The sequence below is a fragment of the Oryctolagus cuniculus genome, chromosome 2 (assembly GCF_051225735.1).
Source record: "Oryctolagus cuniculus isolate XC-2025 breed Fujian yellow rabbit chromosome 2, ASM5122573v1, whole genome shotgun sequence".
Classification (NCBI taxonomy): Eukaryota; Metazoa; Chordata; class Mammalia; order Lagomorpha; family Leporidae; genus Oryctolagus; species Oryctolagus cuniculus.
In genome coordinates this window covers 156,708,085-156,722,530 of record NC_142868.1, presented here as the reverse complement: position 1 = coordinate 156,722,530, position 14,446 = coordinate 156,708,085, and the positions used below count along the sequence as shown (strand labels likewise).

At 38.2% G+C, this 14,446-nt stretch overlaps 1 long non-coding RNA gene across 1 annotated transcript in view; it reads right to left on the bottom strand.

Moving 5' to 3' along the window:
• LOC149128104 (uncharacterized) overlaps nt 1-14,446 on the bottom strand; it is a 182,282-nt gene that overhangs the window by 16,505 nt on the left and 151,331 nt on the right. The window contains exon 3 of the long non-coding RNA XR_016229687.1: nt 9,303-9,331. This is a non-coding gene — a long non-coding RNA (uncharacterized LOC149128104). The remainder of the gene's footprint in view (nt 1-9,302; nt 9,332-14,446) is intronic.

The following is a 14,446-nucleotide window of genomic DNA, read 5'->3' as shown; positions in this document are numbered from 1 at the left end:
CTCAGACAGCCACAATGGCCGGAGCTGCATCCATCCAAAGCCAGGAGCCAGGAGCTTCTTCCAGGTCTCCCACACGGGTTCAGGGACCAAAGAACTTGGGCCATCTTCCACTGCTTTTCCAGGCCATAGCAGAGAGATGGATCAAAAGTGAAGCAGCTGGGACTCGAACCACTGTCCATATGGGATGCCAGTACTGCAAGAGGCAGCTTTATCTGCTGAGCCACAATGCTGGCCCGCTGTTTATGTTTTCTATATCTTCATGGCTCAATTAGCTAGGTTGTATAGGTCCATGAATCTATCCATTTCTTCTAGGTTTCCCAGTTTTTTGGCATTGAGCTCTTTCTAGTAATTCCTGATGATTCTTCTTATTTCTGTGGTGTCTGCTACATTTCCTTTTTCATCTCTAATTTTGTTTATTTGGGTCTTCTCTCTCATTTCTTATGGTTAGTCGGGTGTGCAAATTTTTTTTGGGGGGTTAGTCAATGGTGTGCCAATTTAGTTTATTTTTTTCAAAGAGCCAGCTCTTCATTTTGCTGATCTTTTTTATTTTGTGTTTGGTTTCAATTTTGTTGTTTTCTTCTCTAATTTTAATTATTTCTTTCTTCTTACTAGTTTTGTGTTATGTTTGTTGTTGTTTTCTAGATCATTGAGATGCACTGATAACTATTATTTGGTGAATTTCTAATTTCTTAATGTAGGCACCAATTGCTATAAAATTTCCTCTTAACACGGCTTTATTGTATCTGTAAGTTTTGATATGTTGTATCATATCATTTTTTTCCAGAATTTTTTTGCTTTCTCTTTTGATTTCTTCTGTGACCCTCTGTTCATTCAGAAGCATGTTGTTCAGTCTTCTTCTGTTTGAATATTTTCTAGAGTTTTCTGGATTACTGATTTCCAACTTCCATTGTTGTCAGAGAAGATGCATGGTATGATTTCAATTTATTTTTTAATTTGCTGGAACTTGCTTTATAGCCTAGCATCTGATCTATCCTAGAGAAAGTTCCATGCGCTGGTGAGAAAAATGTGTATTCTGTGGCTATAGGGTGGAAGGCTCTTTAGATATCTATTAGGTCCATATGACCCATAGCATCAATTAACTCTGCTGTTTCCTGTTGATTTTCTGTCTGGCTGATCTGTCCGTTGCTGAAAGCGGGGTATTGAAGTCCCCCATTACTATTGTATTTGAATCTCTATCTTCCTTTAAAACCATTAACATTTCTTTTATATAGCCAGGTGCCCTGTAATTAGGTGCATATATATTTATAATAGTCACATCTTCCTGTTGAATTGATCCTTCAATCATTACATAGTATCCTTCTTTGTCTCTTTTACTAGTTTTTGTGTTAAAGTCTATTTTGTCTGATATTAGTGTGGCTACACCAGCTCTTTTTTGGTTTCTGTTAGCATAGATTATCTTTTTCTATCCTTTCACGTTCAGTCTGCATGCATCTTTGTTGGTAAAATGTGTATCTTGTAGGCAGCAAATAAATGGGCTTTGTTTTTTAATCCATTCAGCCAGTCTGTATCTTTTAACTAGAGAGTTGAGACCATTTACATTCAGGGTGACTTATTAAGCACTGAATTTGCCCTGCCATATTTCCATTAATAGTCTTAATTTTTTACTTTGAGTTTCCTTTGTCTTTTACTGGGTCATTTTCTGCATTCATCTTCTTTCATAGTGGTGTTCTTGCTTCTGTGTTTCTGTGTCTAGCACATCCTAGAGAATCTTTGTAGGGCTAGGTGTGTAGTTACAAATTCTTTCAATTTCTGTTTGTTGTTTAAGATCTTTACTTCTCCTTCATTCATAAATGAGAGAGTTCTGCATGGTAAAGCATTCTGGTTGACATTTTTTTTCTCTAAAGACTTGGAATATTTCTCACAATTCTCTCCTTACCTGTAGAGTTTCTGATGAGTTGTCTGCATTGAGTCTAATTTGGGTCCCTCTGAATGTGATTTGGCATTTCTCTCATGCACATTTTAAGAGCTTTTCTTTATTTTACTGTGGAGAGTTTTACTACAACGTGTCATGAGGAGTATCTTTTCTGGTCATTTCTATTTGGAATTCTCTATACTTCCTGCACTTGGATGTCTCCTTCTTTCTCCAGATTGGGAAAGGTTTTTTTTTTTTGTTATTATTTCATTAAGAATGCCTTCTACTCCTTTCTTTCCACACCTAACAGAACTCTTAGGGTCTGTATGTTGGGTCATTTGATAGTATCGTGTAGATCTCTAATTGTATTTTTTAGTTTTCTAAAATTCTTTTTTTTTCTTTTTGGTCTGATTGTAATATTTCCAGAAATTTTACTTCTTTTTTTAAAAAAAATATTTATTTATTTTACTTGAAAGTCAGAGTTACACTGAGAGAGAAGGAAGAAGGAGAAGCAGAGAGAGAGAGGTGTTCAATCTGCTGTTTCTCTCCCCAGTTGGTTGCAATGGCCAGAGCTGTGCCAATGTGAAGCCAAGATACAGGAGATTCTTCCAGGTCTCCCACATGGGTGCAGGGGCCCAAGGGGTTGGGCTATGTTCTACTGCTTTCCCAGGCCATAGAGAGAGCTAGATAGTAAGTGGAGCAGTGGGACTAGAACCAGCGCCAATATGGGATGCTGCCACTGCAGGTGGCAGCTTTACCCGCTATGCCACAGCACCAGCCCTGAAATTTGACTTCTGGTTCTGAAATTTTCTTCTATCTCATCTATTCTGTTGTTAAGGCCTTCTACTGTATTATTTATTTGGCATATTGAGATCTTCATTTCTAGTATTTCATTCTGACTTCTCTTCAATATCTCAATTTCTTGATGGTATTTTTCATAAAGATCATGAATTTGCTTCTGATTGCTTCTAAGTAATCTGATGATTAAATTTCTGAATACCATTTCTGGCATATCTTCAGTCTCATCATATTCACCTTCTACTATTAAAGTATTGTAGTGTTCCTTTGGAGGGCTCATAGTGTTCTTATTCTTATTTCGAGTTTTTCCTTTTTTTTTTTTTTTGCCTTTTGTGCATTTTTTTTTCTTTGCTTTGCTTTTCTCTTCAATTTTTGTCTTTGTGATTTAGTGGGATATCTATTCTTTTTTTTATTATTTATTTGACAGGTAGAGTTATAGACAGTGAGAGAATGAGACAGAGAGAAAGGTCTTCCTTCTGTTGGTTCTCTCCCCAAATGGCCGCCACAGCTGCACTGCTCCGATCCAAAGCCAGGAGCCAGGAGTTTCTTCCTGGTCTCCCACGTGGGTGCAGGGGCCCAAGCACTCGAACCATCCTCCACTGCCTTCCCAGGCCACAGCAGAAAGCTGGATTGGAAGAGGAGCAACCAGGATTAGAACCGGCACCCATATAAGATGCCGGTGCCACAGGTGGAGGATTAACCAAGTTAGCCATGGTGCCAGTCCCAGGGACATCTATACTTTTAGTGAGTTCTAAGAGGTGTGTGCTGGATGTGACCTGGGTACTCTGTTCAGTATTCCAGAGTGGAGGAGGTATCCAATGTATAGTCCCTGAGGGGCTTTGTAGCTTTTCTTTGTTTTTTTTGGTTAGAGGAAGTTGTTCACTTCTGTTGGTGTGACCTGCCCTTTTCCTCACAGTTGTGGGATTCCTGGTGTTAGTCTCTGTTGTATTCAGGGTTGTATCACCCTGCTTAATGAACTGCACCTCTAATCTGTGCAGATTTTCTTGTGAGGTTCCCCTCTATTATGAGCTACTATTTGTGCGTTGCAAGTGGAAGCATGTGGCCCCACCTACTGGAGTCCAGCTTACTTTTAATGGTGGATGGAGCATGATTGAGTTTTTGATATTCAGGAATTTTTATTCAGGAATTTTCCTGTTGTTCACCTTGTGTGGTGGGGAAGAAATTCTGAAATGTTGTGTTCCTCGTTCCTGGGTGCAGGATGTGGTGAGGTGGCCCCCACAATTGATGTTGCATGCAGGGGAGGTAAAGGCTGCAGTCCCCTGCTTACATTTGAAAATGTAAACAAACAAAATGTCTTCTCCCAGCTGGCTGCAGGTCTGGGTAGGAGGTGGGAGGGAGATGGGCAGGAGGGTGCTCAGGCTCTCTGTGTGTTCCTCTATACCTTCTCCTTTTTCCTATGTAGAACTTGAAAAACAGTTCACCAAACTCTCTCTCCCACAGCTATTTGCAGATCTGAGGACCCATGATTTCTCATCTCACCTGGTCTGTTGAGGACTGGTGTTAACCTCCCTGTCTGAGCCTCTGCCACTTCCTTTTATTATTTGCTCTTTAGGCATGGACTTGCCCAGTCTTTGTTGGTCTCCAGAGCTTCCTGTTGTGAATTTACCATGGCTCTATCTCAGGCATCTATCTTCTCTCCTTTTTAACTCTCTATTTTGCCCCCCATGACTTAGATCATCCTGTTGCTAGATTGCCATCTTGGGAACTTCAGTATAGTTAGTTTATAATCTGTATTTGAGTTCCTGCAAATTAAGTTTATCTGTTTTTATTGTCTGATTCTACTATTAATTTCACAATTGTTTCTGTGTCTGGTGATTTTTTACTGTGTGCTGAACACAGTCTTTGGAATATTATCTGTAGAAATCATTTGAGAATTAGGTTAATGCTATCTTCTTCCAAAAAGGATTTTAGTTTATTTCAGGCAAATGTATGTGGATATTATCAATATAGTACCTCATATTGACAAGATGCAAGGGCAGGATATAATCCCTACTAGGATTAGTATATTCCCACATCACCCTTTCAATGGATAGCCTTTGGTATTCCTAGCCCAAGCGCAGAGGTTTCAATCAACTCCAATTTTCATGAGTTCTGAGCTCTATTTTTCACAATTAATGAAATACGTATTCAAAATTCCTGCTCAGTCTCTTAGATTTTTTTTCTCAAATTGGAGAATGAGAATTAGAAGAAAAATGTTCTTAAATGCCTGGTTCACCTATCCCAGATTGTGCTTTTGTGATTCATTACTATCATGATTTAGCAAAATTACCAATGTCTTTCATTGGAGGTTTATTGTTTCTTTCTTTCCTTTCCTCTTCATCATCTTTTGTTTATTCTCAGTGGGAACATTGATTCAGATTTCCAGTTTACTATTACTAGAAGTCAGAAATGCCAGTTTCAAAATATAATGCCACTTCTACTTTGCTAGTCATTTTCAGATCCTCCTTTCTTCAAAAGAATAGGAATTCAACTTCCTAGAATGAATGATACTGTAGGTGTAGGCATTTTGTGCATTTAAAAACCATTTTAAATGCATTTTGTGCATTTAAAATCATGTGTTTACATGATTCAATATGCTCATTTTTTCCTACCATCAAGTTATTTTTTTTCCTTTTACACAGAACTTTTATTATAATCACATAATTCTGGCTTAAATTTATTATTCTAGTGTTTTGCTTTTCATTTAGTTTTTGCATCTGCATTCTTATACTCACTTTTTTCCTCTACAACTAAATTAAATTCATCCTTGCAAATGGACTATCTGGATCCTCAATGTCTCAAAATCCTTTCAGTACCACAGTGCTCAGTCATAACTCCATCTTATAATATCCCAGTGCAGTTATTAACTGTCTAATGATATCACAGCTAAGAGCACACTCTCTAATACAAGATTGCCTTGGATGCTGTTAGCAGCTGTGTAAACAAGCACAATCTATGTTTCATGAGTCTAACTGTGCTAGCCAATATTTATGTTGAAGTTCTAGTCAGAATGTGAACTTATTTGGAAAAACAAGGAATCTTCAAAAAGTTCATGGAAAATGTGTATTATATTTAATTCCATTTTCTACAAACTTTTTGAAATACCCTTGTAGAGTTCTTGATAATGTAATCAGGTAAGAGGAGGCCATATTGGAAAAGGGGGTGGACTGAAACTTAACCCAGTGTAACTGGTGACTTGAAAAGAAGACAGGGAGAGTTACACAGGGAGAATACCATGTGACAACTGAGGCAGAAGTTGGAGCAATGAATCCAAAAACCAAGGAACAAGAAGGACTGAGGGTCAACATCAGAAGCTAGGCAGTTTTAAGAGGGAGCATGGCCCAATTGACATCTTGATTTTAGACTGCAATACTCTAAATCTTTGAGATATTAAATTGCTGTTGTTTTAAGCCATCACATTTGTGGTACTTCGTTATTAACAGTCCTCAGAAATTAATACATAGTTTCTTTTTTCTCTGGTTTCCTCATCTATAAAATGGAGATAATAGACCCTCTCTATTTCATAGGCTTCTTGTGAGTGATAACGTGCTACAAGCAATAGAACTGTGGCTCGATTTTCATAAAATACAGATAAGACTTGTCTACAGTTACTCTGCTGCATAAAGTTTCTCCTTGAAAGCATGGATTTTGACTTACATTTCTCATGAATCCTCCATCATAACTAATAAAAGGCTAAGTGTATACTAAAAGCATATACAGACATAGAGGCAGACAATTTTCCCTCTAATTGTGATTACTTTAAAAATTTTTGCTTAAATAATTTTCCAAGTTTTAATCTTTATACTGTTTTAGAGCTTTACAAATTCCTTATTTCTACTTGTGACATTTTATCCTGTGTTTAACTGCTTTGTCGTCTCCTTCTTTTTGAACACATTCCTGCCATGTCTCATTCTTCTACTTATGTCAAATTGCACATTAGCTTGTGATTTCTAAACATAGATCTGGTTGTAGAAACCGAGAGAAAAGGTATCTAAAATGAACAGTTTCCAGATGGTTGTGTGATTTAAAATATAAAATACGGGTTATATTCTTTGCTCTACTACAAACCTGATAAATGACCTCAGGCACCTTATGTAGCATTGCCCAATTAGGAAATTGGGTTAAATACTTTAAAACTTTTTGTTAGTTTTAGTTTCCATAATTAAGTTGTTCAATGTCCTCTGAGTTTAATAATGACAGTGAAAAGCTGCTTCTTATTCATCCATTGTGGTCTGTTGGGGGAGGCAGCAGGTACCAAACATAACATTTATCTATTAACTGATGTGGAGAGATGGATTTGCCTATTCATTAAGTGAGAGTGATGTGTATTATTGTTCCTCTTGAGTAATTTGGTCCCATCAGTGTAATAACATGTGCAGGCACAGTAACAGATGTTTTCAAATATATCCTGTGTGCACACCCATGTGGTGTATCTCAGATACAAAGAACCTATTGTTCTATGGTGAATTAATAAGGTAAATTATTCTTAGCTTTTAATGCTTCACTTTTACCTTTAAAATCCAAACACTGTGACATGTGCCTTTGCTTATTTGGTAAATTACTAATTTCTTTGTAAAGCATTGAATTCATTTCAAGTTATAATCAAATTCCTGCAATAAGTTATGCCTTCCTTGGTTTATTTCATCTTTACCAAGTATTACTTGATCACTTTGATCACTTGTTATCTGTTTTACATATATACCATTTTGTTACAAATCCATTCTGAGTTTTCATTTTCCAAAAGAATGGCTTTGCTATTTTTTAAAAAAAATATGTATTTATTTGATTCATAGGCAGAGTGACAATAAAAGAAGAAGAGACAGAGAAATATATCTCCACATCTACTGGTTAAATCCCCAGATGCTCACAATAGACAGGGCTTGGCCAGACCAAAGCTGGGAGCCCAGAATTCCACCCAGGTCTCCCACATGGGTTTAGGAACTCAAGTGCATAGGTGATCATTCATTGTCTCCCTAAGCGCTTTAGCAGGGAACTGGATCTGATGTGCAGCTTAGCCAGGGCTTGAACAGGCATTCTGATATGGAATGTGGGAATCTCAAGTGGTGGCTAACCCCACTATATCACAAGGCTTGTTCTCCCATATTTTTCATCCTCTTTTACTTCCAGCCTTGAACCTGTGAACTATTTTTCCTGTGCTGCTTTTTCCTCTCCCAAGTTCCTATGATACTATATTTGTTCACTTTTTTCCTACTGTACTGTGGTGGAATGAGAAGGCCATGCCAAGATTGCCACTGGCAAGCGAGCACCAGGTACTCAGGAATGGCTTCGGAACCCACCTGGCAATGGAGCCTACCTGGCAACAGGCTGTGATTGGTTAGGGCATAAACTGCCCCTTGACCGGATTGGCTGCCTTGGCTATATAAGCTGCTGTACCAACTGAAATAAAGGAGTCTGTGAGCGGCTCGCTTCTGGCCTGCTTTCACCTGACTCCCGGTGTCTGTGTGGTGATGCCACGCCTCTTGCCCCCACCACACTCCTCCTCTCAGAACAAATCCACATGGTACTAGTAAATCATTGCTAGTTCTTTTTTTGACAGGCAGAGTGGACAGTGAGAGAGAGAGAGAGACAGAGAGAGAGACAGAGACAGAGAGAAAAGTCTTCCTTTGCCGTTGGTTCACCCTCCAATGGCTGCCGCGGCTGGCACACTGCGGCCGCGCACCGCGCTGATCCGAAGGCAGGAGCCAGGTACTTCTCCTGGTCTCCCATGGGTTACAGGGCCCAAGCACTTGGGCCATCCTCCACTGCACTCCCGAGCCACAGCAGAAAGCTGGCCTGGAAGAGGGGCATCCAGGACAGAATCCGGCGCTCCAACTGGGACTAGAACCCAGTGTGCCAGTGCCGCAGGCGGAGGATTAGCCTATTGAGCAATGGCGCCGGCCGCTAGTTCTTTCTTCTACCTTGTAAAACATGGTATATCTTACTTGAGCTGCCAGTCTAGTTCTTTCAATTTGCTTTTTGCTCCTTCCTTCTTTCCTTCCTTCCTTTCTTCCTTCCTTCCTCCCTTCCTCCCTTCCTTCCTCTCTTTCTTTCTCTTTCTCTCTCTCTCTCTCTCTCTTTCTTTCTTTTTTATGACAGGCAGAGTTACACAGTGAGAGAGAAGACAGAGAGAAAGGTCTTCCTTTTTCTGTTGGTTCACTCCAAAGTGGCCGCTACGGCTGGTGTGTTGCAGCTGGTGCGCTGCACTGACCCGAAGCCAGGAGCCACGTGCTTCCTCCTGGTCTGCCATGTGGGTCCAGGACCCAAGGACCTGGGCCATCCTCCACTGCCTTTCCAGGCCACAGCAGAGAGCTGGACTGGAAGAGGAGCAACCGGGACAGAATCTGGCACCCCAACCAGGTTTAGAACCTGGGTTGCCGGCGCCACAGGCGGAGGATTAGCCTAGTGAGCTGCAGTGCTGGCTGGTTTTACGTTTCTTTACCATTCTTCCACGTACCCTCTATGCTATCTATAATTTGCCAAAGTACCCCTAAAGCTTTTTTTTTTTTTTTGGTGTTTTTAAAGGACTCCTGACTTCAAAGGACCCTGTAGTTCTAGTTCTAGTAATAAAGTTTATAATTCCCTTAGCTTCTTTGGTAGCCCTGTAATCCAACATTGGGTCAGAATTTCTTACCTGAATTTTCAAAAATGTCTCCATACTTCCTGAAAAACAAAATTTAAACAAGTTGCTTTGTTTTTGTTCAGTGCTTTGATTTTCTTTCCTAACTTAATCTTCTTTGAAATAACACAAAACAAAACATACTGAAATTGACCAAGGATAGGTTATTTGGACTTAGGTAATTAGACATGTGAAAAGATAATCTTACACACTAGACTCATCTGAGATAATTTTGTATATTACTCATTGTCTTTCACTAAATGTATAAGGCCGAGGTACCTAACAAAGATTACAAGGTGCTCTCTGAATTACTTTAAGTAAGTTTAAGATATGTGCAAGTTACTTTCAAAATTCTTCATTAACGTAATTTAAAGTAAAATAGACTGCTTTTAACGGTGCAGTTTAAAGATTATTTACAGCTTTGTGGCTTCTCTGATGCCCCCAAGGAACAATAACAGTATTACATGGGTTCAAATCCAGCTGCTCTGAGTGTTGCTGAAATCCTGTGATTCCCCTAGTGAAGACAGGGTGCGATCCCTCTCCTGCACATCCCTAGATGTTTCCAGGGAAGAGAGTCAAAGCATCTGGCACATAGTGTTTTATATTCAACAACTTCTCCAGTGAAGAGTATTCCCCAGAAGTAAATGAGGCAATTAGCAGAATCATTAACTATTCCAAGCCCAAAAATCAACACTTGGCACATGAAAGTAATAATGAGCAAATTAGTAATCATGCAGTTAGCAAATGTTCAAGAAGTAAGGCTTCTTACTTTTAGAGCCCATTGACTCAATCTAATGGGCAGCCTGTTAATGCCCCAGAAAAAGAGTTTGCATCAGGATTGACTAAAGTCTCGGGAGGCAAACAAACAAACAAACAGAAAAACCCACTAAACACATTGGAAATCATTTACATACTTAAACTGTATTGTATTCACAAAGTTCAGAGTTCAAGGTCTGTCATGACATATTCACCCCCATCATATGGTATTTAATCAAAGTGCACATGTTCAGAAAAAGTGAGGCTCTAATAAAATCTGCACCCATGCAAGTATCTAGCTCCACTCATTATTGACAACATCAGGCTCATTGAGGCCCTTTGGTCAATCTATAGTCAGAAATTTTAAGTTAAAGGATGGATGTGTAAGTTTTACAGCCCTGACACATTGAGGAGGTTACAGAAGCTCTTTGCTTTCATCCCACAGGGCTCCTGGCAGGGTGGGTAGCACATGTGAAAGCAATTGGGGAAATGTTTGCCATGTAACAAATGTTCCAGAGACATTACTTGATCTGAATTTTAAATTAACATTTAATGTTTCTGATCTTTAGTGTAATTGAGAAAAAAATGCTATTTTCTTTACTTAATCCAATACATTCTAAGACTGACAAGGAGGATGATAGGGTAAGAATGTTTTATACAACTTCAATAAATATACATCTATTTCCTCCCATGTGCCACAATGCTCTAAGGATCAGTGAAATCGGGTCTTCTAGCTATTATATGCTAAATATCTGTAAAGAAATTAGCACACTTTCCAATGTTTGCTAAATTGCAACTAATAGTAGCTGTAATTGGAACAGTACACCATCATTTTTATCAATACTGATGTTTTACCGAAATTGTTTCTATGCTTTCTATTACCACCCTGGCTTGGATCATGATCTAAAAAAGTAGTTTAAAAATTAACTGGAAGTCTCAAGTGATTAGTTTATTTTTGCTTTTAACGTGCAGACATTTACGTTATTTATTGTAATATTTTTGAATAATTATGTTAAACAATATTCAATATACTTGTCCTGAAGTTTCCTAAAATATATTTTTTTTATTTAAATTTTTGCTTTGTAGGTTTCTCTTTCAGTGGAAGAAAGAGAATAAGAAGAAGCTACATTTCTAGATAAATAAAAAGAATTCTATTTTTCTAAAAACAGGTTGTGAAACTTCAAAAATATGTTAGTTTCTTAAGCATGATAAACATATCTCTTAATGTGATATAAAATTAGTAGAAATAATCTAAGCAGTTTAAGTAATATTGGTTTGTGGAATTTAAGCCATTTAGAAACTGTAATTGTCACTTGGATTTGGAAAGATGTTAGCATAGTATTTATATATGTATAACTAAATCAACATGCTTTATCCGCATATGTGTAATTGCATTTAGTGAATCAAAAAACTCTTAATGACAAACATAAATCATTTGATCCTAAAATATCCAAGGCCTATAGTATTTTAATTTTGTTAAGGGTTTTGTTCTTGTCTTTCCCATCTCTCCTTGTCTTCCTTCTTTCCCCTTTTATCTCTCCTGTCTTCTCCATTCTTGTCTCAATTTGTCTTTTGTTGTGTCTTTACCTTTTAATTTCTTATTATTTTTATTTTGACAGGCAGAGTTAGACAGTGAGAGAGAGAGAGAGAGAGACAGAGAGAAAAGTCTTCCCTCCATTGGTTCACCCCCAAAGTGGCCTCCACGGCCAGCGCACTGCACCAATCCAAAGCCAGGAGCGAGGTGCTTCCTCCTGGTCTCCCATGCGGGTGCAGGGCCCAAACACTTGGGCCATCTTCCACTGCACTCCCAGGCCACAGCAGAGAGCTGGACTGGAAGAGGAGCAACAGGGAGAGAATCCGGCGCCCCAACTGGGACTAGAACCCAGGGTACCGGCGCCGCAGGTGGAGGATTAGCCTAGTGAGCCGTGGTGCCAGCCTTATTTTTATTTTATCACTTGACTTCTGGAAGGTAAGCATAAGTTATATAATAGAATATGTTTATTTTTTCTCTAGGGAAAAAGAAAAACAAGCTCTTAAGTCTTTTGCCTTGTGGTAAATACCCATCCTGAGTCATTTATCAAGGTTACTAATGTTCTGAGAAAATGATTTGCAAAATACATGAACTAACCTCTAGGAGTTCATAATCTAAAATAGATGATCCAAATATGAATTCATGATAAGAGGATGCATGAAAATAACAGTAACGCATCCTTAAAGTGATATAAGAATTGACAGGTATTTTCCACATATTTAATTATCATGGTGTAGACAACACCAGAAGAGGAGACCAAGGCCTGTTGTTAATCTCTGAGTCTACTGATCTATCTCACCTTGGTCCAAACCTTAAATCCCTTGGGGCCTCAGCTTCTTCCTTAACAACTTGTGGTAACCAGATCTGTTCTACTCATTGTACCCTTTCTTTTTGGGACTAAATGAGAAGTAGTCATTCTCATGATATGGGAATGAATGAATGGTCTCTCGCTATGTAGCAAACCACCCCAAAATTGAGTGACAAGACCACTACCGTGTTCATTTGTTGCTGATGTCACAGCTCATGAATGTAGCCAGATATCAGTGACGTGGGTTGTCCATGTCCCATGTGATGACAGAGCTCATTCCTGTAGCTGCAGTTATCTTGTGATCAGTTCCTAGCATTTTGTGGTCTGAGTCTGTCTTGCTCAGAGGGCTGAGGGCTGAGGGCTGATTGGGCTGTTTGCTGCACCATGTGTCTCCAGTAGGCTAGCCTAGCTACAAGACAGATCATATGTTTTCCCTGATCTGTGGTAACTAATAGAGTACAAAAAGTGTAACGGATATGAGTAAAACTGACATTCTGAGATTTGATTATTGTTTACAGCTCTTGCCTTTACTGTTGAGGAACAGTGTTTTTTTTTTTTTTTTTTTTTTCTTATCATTTGTTGAATTCCTTACTTAGTGGATGATTAAACTTATGGTTATAAAATAAACTGAAAATATATCAGTGTAAAAATTAAAAGAATATGAAAGGAAGGAGAGGGGAGGGTAGGAGTATTGGCAGAAGGGAGGTTAGGCGGTTTATAAGAAATATATGAGATGTGTTCACCTTATATAAATAAAAAATTATTAACGAAGAGTCATGCCTAACACCTGTTAACAATTCAATTAATACCTGTTGAATTAATTAATTACGCTATGCCAAAATCTAAACCTATCTCTCCTAGTGCAGAAAATTATTTAACACATTTTAAGTTTTTTACATGAAGATTTATTCAGATTTGTTATTGCTACTTAAGAATTTGTTTTCTTAAGATGCATATTATTTTGTTAAAATATTTTCAGTGATGCAAGCTAATCTCTTATTTTAAGCCCCTTGAATCTTTAGTTATAGGCTCTTCCTTCATTTGTTCTATAAGATTTGTTCTATAAGGTTTGTTCTATAAGATTCAGCCTTTATAGTCCTTCATGTTCTCTTATAATAAATTTACTTTCCAATATTCTCAGAATTGAACTAAAGATATTTAAATGATCCATTTCTCTTAGATTAACTCTCTCTTCATATTGTCTCATATTTTCAGGGAAATGGCTTTTTCAATTTCCCTCCTCTTTGCATTAGTTTATTAGATATTATTAATAAATTATGCATGTTATAAGCTTAATTCTCAAAGAATATAAGCCATATTAAATATTAAATATGGAAAGCATACTCATTGTCATCTCTGATTATCACATATTGGAAACAAATTACTTTACATTTTGTTACTCTACCACAAAGTCTTCTATCATTTTTCTTTCTCACAAAAGACTCAATTCAGGCCTAGACTACATTGCTTAAAATGAGAACCATACAAATGAGACAAAAGAGGAGAGGAAAATCAAAGTGTACCGCTTCCACTAAATTCTCTCTTCTCAATATCTGCCTTCTGGCTTTCATTTTAAGTCACTGGCCATGTGGTTGGGAAGGCATTACTGATTTAGTTGTGCATTTGGGTTTCTCTACTCTCCAATGATAAGGATAGATATGATAAGAACAAGAACAGAGTTAGCCAGAGGTAACAGGAAACTAAAATTGTCCCCTCCCAATAAAGATACTGTTACTGAAATTGTGAGTCTAACAGACATTTTAATTTGCTTTTTGGTAGAACAAATGTTCAGAGGGAAGTGTGGGCTGCAAGGCAATACAGGTCTGAGACAGTACTGCTCACTCCCAGGGCACGAATGTAAGTACAAGGGCAAACTCTCCCAGTCTGCTTCAATAATGTTTCTTCAACATCCTAGAGCTTCAGTTTGCTGGAAGAATTCATCCTCGCAAATGCCAAATCTCTGCTATAAACTTAGCTGCCTCCTTTATACTGTCACTGAACACAGGTGTTCGATGACAAAAGAATCAAAATACCACCTCAATTCCAGAAATTTGGTATGAAGAG